The sequence below is a fragment of the Manis pentadactyla genome, chromosome 5 (genome assembly GCF_030020395.1).
Source record: "Manis pentadactyla isolate mManPen7 chromosome 5, mManPen7.hap1, whole genome shotgun sequence".
NCBI classification, from domain to species: domain Eukaryota; kingdom Metazoa; phylum Chordata; class Mammalia; order Pholidota; family Manidae; genus Manis; species Manis pentadactyla.
In genome coordinates, this window is record NC_080023.1 from 170,063,580 (window position 1) to 170,074,408 (window position 10,829).

At 40.8% G+C, this 10,829-nt stretch overlaps 1 long non-coding RNA gene across 1 annotated transcript in view; it reads left to right on the forward strand.

Annotated features, from left to right (window-relative positions):
* Positions 1-10,391, forward strand: part of LOC118920686 (uncharacterized) — a 223,985-nt gene extending 213,594 nt beyond the window's left edge. Inside the window, exon 4 of the long non-coding RNA XR_005028018.2 lies at positions 10,287-10,391. This is a non-coding gene — a long non-coding RNA (uncharacterized LOC118920686). The remainder of the gene's footprint in view (positions 1-10,286) is intronic.
* Positions 10,392-10,829: the final 438 nt, after the last annotated feature.

Below are 10,829 nucleotides of genomic sequence, written 5' to 3' on the forward strand. Positions count from 1 at the left end.
GGTATTGGAAAGTGTCTTTTTTTTCCCCATTCAGTCAGTTTTGGACCCCACCTCTAAAGGTATTGTAATTCCAAGTCTAGAAAAAGACAATAAAGTTAAGTTTACAAGAGTCAGATGTATAACTTCGTGTGGTGGAGTTCACCAGAAGAACTGGGAAGGAAAATCTCTCTTTGCCTTGCTAGGGTTTGGTATATATTAATCTTTTTAAATTTTTATTTAAAAATCTTGATCTTAAAAAAATCCTCTTTTTGGGTTAGGCTCCTTCTCTTATTGGGTTATCATTGTTGAAGTTTAAATCTCTGTTCACTTCCAAAATAATATTGACTGCAAGACAAAGAATGATTATGGAATCTGCACATATTTCTGGGTATGTAAATCCTTGCAGGAAGGACATATTTGATAAATGTCCTTTATTAGACTGTTAACAGTGCTTAGCTGAACCTGAAGGAGATTATTAGTAGAATTTCAAAGCCCAAGAGGAAAAAAATGATAATGACTTTGACCAAGTGAGAGAAATTCCCAGGGAAGCCTAGAGCAATTCTTAACTAAATCTGCCCTAAGTCAGAATCTGTGACACCAAAATCCTACATTTTACCCACATGACCACATTTTTTTTTTTTTCAAACGCATCCAAATTTACGAGCATTAGTGGCAAACGTTGTATCTGCTTACTTTCAGAGCAAGATGTCAATTTAAGGAAATGTTTTAAGTCAGGTCTGGTGAATATCACTCTCATGCAAGACTATAATTCTGTGGAACCATTTCATGTGGAAAATGGACAATTTTCTGTAGGCATCTGAAATCATCTTCTACATCTTCTTGATGATTTTCCAGCAGGAAATATGTATAATATTCTAATTGACATGTCGATGGAAGCATTGAAGACTTTGTGGGTCACTTGAAAAATGTATTTTTAAACATATCTTGGAAATCTTAGTAGCATTAAAGTTAAGGAATGAATTCAAATGTTCCAAAAATATTCATTTGTTTTCTTCCCAAGTTTCCTGAAACAGAGTGCTTAGATGAAATATTTGACTACATGAAACCATTTGTTTTGGTAGCATTTCCACCATTAACCTTAGATCATCTCCTAAAGACAGCCAGGAAAGAAACAAATAAACAGAGATCATTCATCATGAAGCATGATAATAGGACATTTTATAAACAGAGTGTTTTCTATCCAGAAAGAAACCATGTAATCTTAACAAGGTACACAGTGGGCATTGCCCAGCCAAGTATAGAACATCCACTTCAAATTATTTATTGATATTATTGATGCTATAATTGTCAAAAAAAGGGGGGGGGGTGCTGAGACTCTTATAATTGACCCAGAACAGAGAGATTCTTGCCTGACCTTTATATAATTCTTTGGTCCTGAAATTTACCAAAATATAAGTGGGAATATTAGAATTAAGCAATCCATAAAACTTCACTGAATACCTACTATGTCCAGTTCTAGGCACCTCCCTTGATTTAAGTATGAGACATTGTTTCGGCCATATGACAGAGAACTTAGAAAAACCTTTTTTCTCTCTTTCTGTCATCATGAAGAGTTTCTGTCCCCTGGAAGAAACAGTATATTAAAATCATGCTTCTAGGATCTTTTTCAATCCCTTCCATTGTATCAACATCTAAACTGATGAAAAGGAAGTTGAGACTTCATGAACACGGCATAGATGCCGTCCTTCTCTGTTCCACGCCATTCATCCCCCAGAGTGAATGTACTCTCTTCTGCCTCCTCGTTCCAGGTAGTTTTTGTCCCTGGGTAAGGAGCTGGGTCTGCCTTGTAGAGTCAGATCTAGAAGCTCATCTTTCTTTCCTCAGTATTGCTGCTCAGTAGGTGTGAGGCAGTCCCTCCCTCCCTCCCTTTCTCCTTCCCTCCTTCCTTCCTGACAGCTCAGTGAGTTCCTCTAAAACTTATTTTCTACTCTAGGTGGTTTCTAAGCTACAGATAAAGGAGGTGCTGAGAGTCCAGATTATATTAGGATGTAAACTCCATAAAGGCAGGGACTTTGTCTCCATTCTTACCCCTATCTTCTCAGGATCTAGAACAAGACCTGCTTAGTAATTATCACTTGAACAAATTTCCTGTTGTTGAAGGTATAAGCCAAATTCTTCAATATATTATGTCACACTTTTATCTTCATGTTTCTGGATTTAGTGTCAACTTCTTAACTGGTTGTGAGTTTGGTGGAGATAGATGTGATTTCTCGGCTCCTTAAATGCCGCCATTCTTAACGGGCCAGGAACTGACTGGAACACAGACCTTAATTTCAAACAGTAAGGAGACCAGAGAGTACCATTTCATATGGTATTGACCATTAGTACAATAAGGATTGAATTGGAAAAGAGAGATATCAGTAAAAACTGTAGTGGTCCAGAACTTGAGCTAAAGTTTGAGATGACAGATTTAGGTATTCAGATAAACAACCATACCTGAAATCCAATGTCATTGGCTAAGGGAACCGTCCCTTCATATCTCACTTCTTGCTGTATACTAACAGACATTCACTAAATAGTAGTTGAATGAGTGAACGAATGGTATTGGATTATAAAATCAAGCTAGCCAACTGAATGGGAAGTGTAGAATGTTACAGAGATAGCAGACCTGCATCTGAACCTTAGCTTCACTATTTACAAGCTTTACAATTTTGGGCAAAGTAGATTTAACACTTTTAGTCTCTGTTTTCTGAAATGGAAAAATGGGCATAATGAGAGTATCTTCCTCATAGGAAGGCCGCAAGGATTTCAGTGGATGCCCCCTGGACGTCTGCTGGGGTCAGTATCAGCTTCCAGTTTCAGCTCTCAGCCCTACCTGGGAACTGACCTCACCAACAGAGCATGCTACAGACTGGCTCACACTGGCTTATGAGGCCTAAGTGTGGGCACCACTTTCCAACTCTGAGTTCAGTTGATGGCTTGAAATAAGACACGGTAGGAGTATTCCTAATGGGTTCAGCAAATTTTTTCTTAAAAAGCCAGCTAGTAAACATTTCTGGCTTTGTAATAGTCTCTGTTACGATAACTCAACTCTGCCACTGTAGCAAAAAAGCAGCCATAGACAATATATAAACAAATGGATGTGTCTGTCTGCCAAAAAAACAGTATTTATAAAATCAGGTGGTGGGGCAGAAGGCTGAAGTCTTCCAATCCCTTATCTATGTCATGAAAATTGGCAAACATTATAAATCAAGCTTTTTTTTCCCCCAGATTGTCAATGGTTAAACATTTACCAACACACCACTTAGAAGCCAAGGTCACACTGCCTTTCTGAGGGCAACTTGAAACCCATGTCTGTTCAATGTAGAATATAAAGCAACTACCTGGCCCTTCTTAGACAACTCTGAAGGGTTATCCTAGGTTAAGAGCCCCACTGCAGAGCAATACCCACCAGAGAGCATCCATTATGGAAGAGACAGTCAACGACTAAGTAGACAGAATGCCCCAGTTGTTTGATGTCAGCCAGCCTGTTCCTGGCTGTTACTCACTACTAACAGGGGCTCGTGCCGACAGGAGTCCTAGCGGGTGGCCGAGATGGAGGCCGTCCAGAGTACCACCTGTGGGACTCCCTGCACAAAGTGGATATACCTGTTACCACTGCTGAGTGCCAGCTTGTCAAGGATAGAGACCAGGCCTGACCCCCAATATGGCACCATCTCTTGTAGAGGCCAACCAGTCATTCTGTGGCAAGTTGGCTATATGAGAGCCTTTCTGCCTTTTGGAACATTTCACTTTCATGGAATAGACAGATATTCCAGTCATGAGCTTGCCTTTCTCACCCGCAGGTCTTTAGCCAAGACACTGAATGATGACGTATGTGGTGTCTGATTCGGTGCTGCCCTCCTACCAGAGGATGCAGCAGGAGTCGCTTGAACTCTAAGCTTTGGCCCCCCTTGGGCACTTAACTGCTGGTGTCAGGGGTCCGACCGGCAAAAGAGGAGCCACTCTCCTGGCTGAGAAGGTCATGGTGGCCTCGGGTTTGTACCATTCAATGTGAGAGTCTGGGTCATGCCACCAGATAAGCCACCTAGACAGGCAGAGATGCTAGCTGAGATAAGGGACTCTACGACTGGATGGGAGACAATGAGGATCAATTGTGCCAATTAAACGCAGCTACAGTGGCAGGGGATCATCCCACTGATCTTCCTCTTACAAGTTTTTCCAAGGCAAAGAGGCCCACAAGAGCCCTAGAGCTGCTTCTCCCAGAACTTATGTAAAGATGTGGACTGGAACTCAAGGGGTGGACTGTAGTGGACACTGTGGTGCACCACACAGAACCCCCAATTAGGACTGAAGGCCCAATCTCACCAGCTTCAAAGAGTTTTGACTCCTGACAGCTCTGAGCTTTCCCTCAGAACTGGCCTCTGGTGAAGAGAGAAACTCCCAAGGCCACAGCAATCTGGATCCAAGGCCTGTTTGATGAGAACGTAGAAAAGCTTGCCTCTCCTGCCCCAATGCCTGACAATCCTGGAAGGTCATCTCAGTTCAGAGTGTTCTGAGATTAGCTGAGGCCACTGTTGTGCCTGAATTGTCTAGCCAATCTGACTTCCTTCCCTTCTCCCACAACTAATCTAAGTTGCAGAGTCTGCTTCTTGGGCTACCTGACCTAAAACGGGATTAAATGAAATGCTGTCCCTAAAAGTGTCTGACATTAAAAAGGAGCTCATCATCGGTGGTTAGATCTTCTAATATATTGGAGAAAACATGAGTTTCAATCAACAGTATTAAAAATGGCAATAATAACAATATCGATTTTAACTAAGTGCTTTGCTTACCCAATAGTAAACTAAGTGCTTTATATACACGAACTGATTTTTGTCCTCTCAACCAGTCCATTATAATCCACATTTTATAGAAAAGTAAAGGAGGCACATGGGATTTAATTAACCGCTTGAAGCTCACACTTCTCCATTATGCTTTACCAGCGTTGGTTTGGATACGGCTGTAAAAGAGACATTTATAACAGAAGCTTAAGAATAATCCCTTTGCTTTCTAAGTACTGTCTGCCTAAAATTTGAACCTTTTCACATGGCAAAGATCTTCTGCTTTTGTACTTGAACTCCGTCATGTTCATTGGAAATTTTCACCTGAAGATACTCTGAGGACAGAAGAGAAACTAGTCATTTAAAGAAGCATATTACAAACAATAACCAGTGTCTGTAAAACTCCTCATCCTTGGAAAACACATATATCATAGTCATAAAGTGCCTCTGAGAAACAGAGCTGTCTAGTGACTTGGCATTGAACTGAGACCCCAACTTTCATTGCACTTTGTCCAAGGAAGAGCTGGTAGACGTCTGGCCATCATGACTATGCTTGACTGAATTTCAGTAATGATGAGAGGATCGATATTTTCCTATTTCACATAACTCAGCGTACTAAATTCAGTTGAGACCTATCGGTCCTGTAGTGTATGTAGCCAAATCAATACAAAACAATTCAGCAAGTGTTTAGTGAGTGTCTGATATGTGCTGGAAACTATGTCAGGCACAACCACTAAGAACAGAGCAGACGCAATATAGTCCTCAAAAATCTCACAGACTAAGTACATGGGTTTCAAACTTCTATCTTTTCTATACGACTTCCAACATTTCATATGTATTTATATGCCATGTGTACTATGATATTCATACCATATTTTTAAATCAGCTTTTACTTAAATACATTTACCTAAGAAGATAAATATATAGCACCTCTGAAATTTAAAAAAAAATAGGTATGTCTTGCCATATAGAAAAGATGCCCATTAAAACAAATATATAATATACAACTGCTAACAGATTTTTTAAATTAAATATTTAAAACCTAACGTCATTGTGAATTCCACCAGCAATACATGTTCCATGTTTGGAAAACACTAGTCTCATAGAAGGAGACAGATATGAGGAGAAATAGGGAAAATGAACTATTTAATATGGTATGATGAACTGGTAAAGAGTATGGACTCCGGGGCTAAATTGATTCTATTCAAATTTTAGTTCTGGCATTTAGCACCTATTAGCTAAGAAAATTAGCTTCAGGCAAGTTACTTAACCTATCTGATCCTCAATTTCCTCACCTGTAAATGGGGATAACAGAGTATTTACCTCGTTAAGTTATTAACAGTAGTAAATGAGTTAAATGGCTCAGAACTGTGGCAAACACATAGTAAGCATGTAAAAAGGTTAATTACTACTGTTTCTGATAAGCATGCTGCATTATGGGAGGGGGCACGCGGGCCAAATCTCATTTCTATCAGAGGGACTCAGGAAAGGCTTCACAGGAAAGATGCCTGTACAAGTGATGGATGAGTGGGTGCTTATTGGGAGCAGGGGATGTTGATTATTTAGGCAAAGAGCAATCAGTTAAAATAACCTTTTTTCTCTTCTGTGATAAACTCATCTACAGCCAACATTTTTTTGTTTTTGCCTGCCTCCCTTCTTCTGGTGGAGTACTTTGATCTTTCTTTGGAAAACTACCCTTTGCCCACTCTTGGTGCACATACAAAGAATAGGACTGAATCCATCCCCAGTTCCAGTAAGTGCGCATCTAAGTCAGACTGCCCCGCCATTCGCCCAAACACACAAATTGACATGGTCCAAAGTGAACCAGTCAGAGTGAATCTCAGGACACTGGAAACATTGGAGAGGAGAGTGTATGAGTTTCCTAGGGCTACTGTAAGAAAGTACCAGAAATTTGTTCTTTCTCAGTCTGGAGACTAGACATTAAAAATCGAGGTGTTGGCAGGACCATTGTCTCTTGGAAAGTGCTAGGGAAAGATGGGTTCCAGGCCTCTCTCCTAGCTTCTGGTAGTTTTTGGCTTGTGACAGCATAACTCAAACTTTACATGGTATTCTACCTATGTGTGTGTCTTTGTCTAAATTTTTCCATTTTTATAAAGATAACTGCTGTATTGGGTTAGTGACCCTGCCTAGGTCATACTCCAGTATGACCTCATCTTAACTACTCACATTTGCAATGACTCTATTTACAAATAAGGTCACATTCTGAAGTACTGAAGGTTAGGACTTCAACTTATGAATTTTGGGGGGTTGTAATTCATCTCAGAGAGATTCTCATTCTACTGGATTTGAGTTGATAGTAGGTAAGTGTGATGCTTTTGGAGATAACATAAGGGCAGGAAATACCCTTCCTGGAAATGTAGCCAATTCAGAGGACAGAGGAACTGAGAGACAGAGATGCAGGTACCCAGTGTCATCGTTTGAGCACCTGGATCCACCTCTGCCTGAAGCTTTTTCCCTGAACTTTTCAGGTCCATGAGGTAGTAACATGCCCATTAAAAAAAAAGAAAAAACTAAGGCTAGTGTGAGCTGGGTTTCTATCATACTGAAACAAAATAGTCATGATTAAAATAAAACCTTAAGCCATTTAGATTTTTTAAAAGTTTGTCAATTCTGTGTACTGTAAGGAAAGAGGATGGGCTTATTAAGGAAATAAGAACTTCAGCACAGGCTTAAGCTAGTGTTGAAGCCACCCCTTCTTAGACAGGTGCTTTTATATCTTGTGTAGTAACGGTTAGTAGGTTGTGACGTTTCTGGTCTGTCCTGGGTGTTACCAGTACCTGACAGGTCAGGCCTGTCACCTCCATAACACCAATGAGCATCCATTCCGGCGTGCGCTCTGGTGTGGAAGCCCCTTTGAGAATTGCTGATGTCACACTACATCTCATCAGCTGTATTTACTCTCTCTTCATCTCTGACATTTGAGGCTCTTCAAAAAACGTCTGATTATTTTTACATGAAGATAGTTATTCCTTGCTCCTGTGATTTGAAAACTGTAAACCAAAGCTTAACGCTGGGGGAGTTAATTTGTCCTTATGGCAAGTATAACTAAGATGTGAATCTCTAAGGGGACTACCTGGAAACTAAGGTTATTGTAGACATTATTAATGAATAACTATCAAATACTCGCTTTAAAAAATGATTAGCCTTTGATTTTGATGGTCTCCATTATCCTCATTAGATAATGGTGAACTAAAGGTGAATGAATCCTCAAGCCGATGAATTAATGATTAAGGCAGTCCAGAAGAATTCAACCTAGAGTGTATAGCCTGTGGGTTCCCTCATCAGCCTGTATGTAGCACTCTCTTTAGCAGGCTAGATTTTGACTAATTGTTCAAATGAGATTAACTTTTAGAGCAGTGATTTCATCAGGAGATAAAGTTTGATAAAGACAGAAAAAGACGAACGTGAATTAAATCCTTCCAGCAATGTCCCATTGAGGGTCTCTAGAAGGTGATATCAGAATGCTATTCCAATAAAGTTTCAGAAACAGCCTTTCATAATTTTATCACACACAAAAGCCGTTTCTAAGGAAGTGTCTAATGATACTGATAAAACCATGTAGACGAATCAATGCAGAACCTAGACCTCTCAGTTTAGATTTGGTATGACAGTATTGTGTGTTAAATAAATACCAATAAATTATTAAAACATATTGGTTGTATCGTAACATGGAGCCTTAACAATGTATTATGTCAGCATGTACAGCTCTCGCTCAGGGAAATTCTCCATCTCTTTAATTCAAGCATTGACATCCTGTGCCAGCACAAAGCCTTTTTTATTTGAGATTGACACGTGTCTAAAATTGCTTAGATTTTGTGTTGTGCTCTTAATAGTTGAAACCCGGCAAATGAAATTCTATTCCACTGTGCATGAACAATGCCTTACAAAAAAATCTTAGCCTGGGGGTTCGGGTAGGATTGGAGAAACAAAAGTGCTTTCACAATTTTTGCTTCAAGTTGGAGGAATAATTACTTTGGTTGCAGAAAAGGTGGGGGCATCCCTAGCCCCTTAGAAAAACAGTATGTTTGTCAGCTCTTAAATTGGATCATTAAATTCAAGCAGGGTGTCATGTATGGATCCTGGGTCATGTCAAATGAATGGCTGCCTATGTCACAGTGAGGCTGTGTTAGTCATCATTTGCTACCCATTCAGGGGAAATCTTTTGCTCTATTTTATTCTGATATGGCTGGATAATTGAGGTAACCCTGATGAACTCTCCTTTCTATACCTGAGGATAAACTTCTTCCAGTTTACTTTCCCCAAAACATTATTGTGCCTTCTGCTTTGGCTAAACAAAACACAGTTGTATTTTCTTGGGATTTTCTCAAAATAGCATTTCAGTCATCCAACATTGCTTAATGCACTTGAATGTCACCATGTTACTGATGGGGATGGGGATTCTGGCCAAAGCTGGGACTCCCAGGATCAATATGGAAATCATATCTTGTGTGCAGCTTTGACATTTAACATCTGGTATCTACAAGGACACCCATATATTCAGCTTTGGACACAACAGTTTTGTTTCAGCCTCAATGGTTGGGAAGAAAAAAAAGTTTGCTCAAGATGAAAAATCTTTTTTGGACATGAACTGGATGCGACTGCAGGATAATGTGGGGGTTGTAAGCATAACGAGGCCACAATCTTCAGGAAAGACTTCTGCCCTTTTCTGCCTTACTTCTCAATACCCATCATCCAGTCCTCCAAACACACAAAACTGCTGCTTCCGGCTACTTAGAATTTCCCCACTAAGCCATCCTGTTTCAAGCCTTCACGCTTTTGCACAGGCTGTGTTTGCTATCTGGAGTGCCTTCCCCCATCTATCCAGAAAATTCCTATCTGTTTCTGCAGAAACAGCTCCAGAATCTCTGCGATATCTTTCCTGGGGAGAATGGAGGCAGGAATTAGTACCCCCACTACACTTACCTGATAAGGAACATCTTCAAATTCTTTATTTTTTTTTTCCACCTCTTCAAATGACTGCTTTTTGAAGACTGAGGTCGATCAGAACTGGCGATCTGGAGCTGGGACTACACTGCACGTTCCGGAGTCCGTGTCTCCAGGCACCGCGCCATTTAACACACGTCAAAGCAGTGCCCTAGAGCTGTTCTTATCCCCATTGTTCAGATGTGAGTCCTGAGACCCCGAGAGGTTACAGAACATGCAGATAGAACAATTAATTTGGCACAGATCCAGGACTCAGTCCTCGGACTTTGACAAATCAGCAATGACCCAATTGACCAGTCATCTCTTTAAAATATTTTGTCTCCCCCAAACCTAGTACCACACTTGATATATAGCCTGTGCTGTGATAAATGAGCGAGTGTTGGGATCATAAAGCCATTTGTTATGCTATAGCCCCTTCTACATTGGTAGATGAAATGTAAAATAATATGATCTTTTATAATGGAGACTATTAATATAGAGGCAGAGGGGATATTGACAAAATAATAATGATAATAACAGTGATGATAGTCAACATTTTGCATGCTTTCTTGGTGCCAGGTACTGGTTAAACGCTGCCTGACAATCCGTGTAATGCTCACAGCAACCTGATGAAGTTGTACAGATGCGGCTCTGGAAAGATGAGGGACCCACTGAGGCTCAAAGGTAAGAGACGAGGTCAGGTCTCGAGCGCCACTTTGCACCAGTTAGCGCGCTGGAAAAGATGCGCAGACACAACTGGAAACAAGCCGCCGATGTGTACTGTTCATGTTCACCAGGCTCCCCTTGGGGGATCTGCGCAAGCAAATGATCCCTTTTGTCCTTGGTTTTCTTACAAATTCCATTCTGGTTTTGAGAGTCAATAAGTTTATAGTAAGTTATGTAACAGCCTGCATTAGCCCCCGGACTCCTTCCTGTTTCTCCCCCACAAGCACTTGGCAGCTCAGGGATTTGGCAAACTCACCACCCTCTGCGTAGAGGACTCCCCCTCCCCCTGCTCTTCCCGTGCTGGCTCACCCTGCAAGTCTCAGCTCAGATGTCACCTCCTGCAGAGATCTTCCCTGACCTCAGATTAACCTCTATAGGGCCGCACCCTTCTCTCCT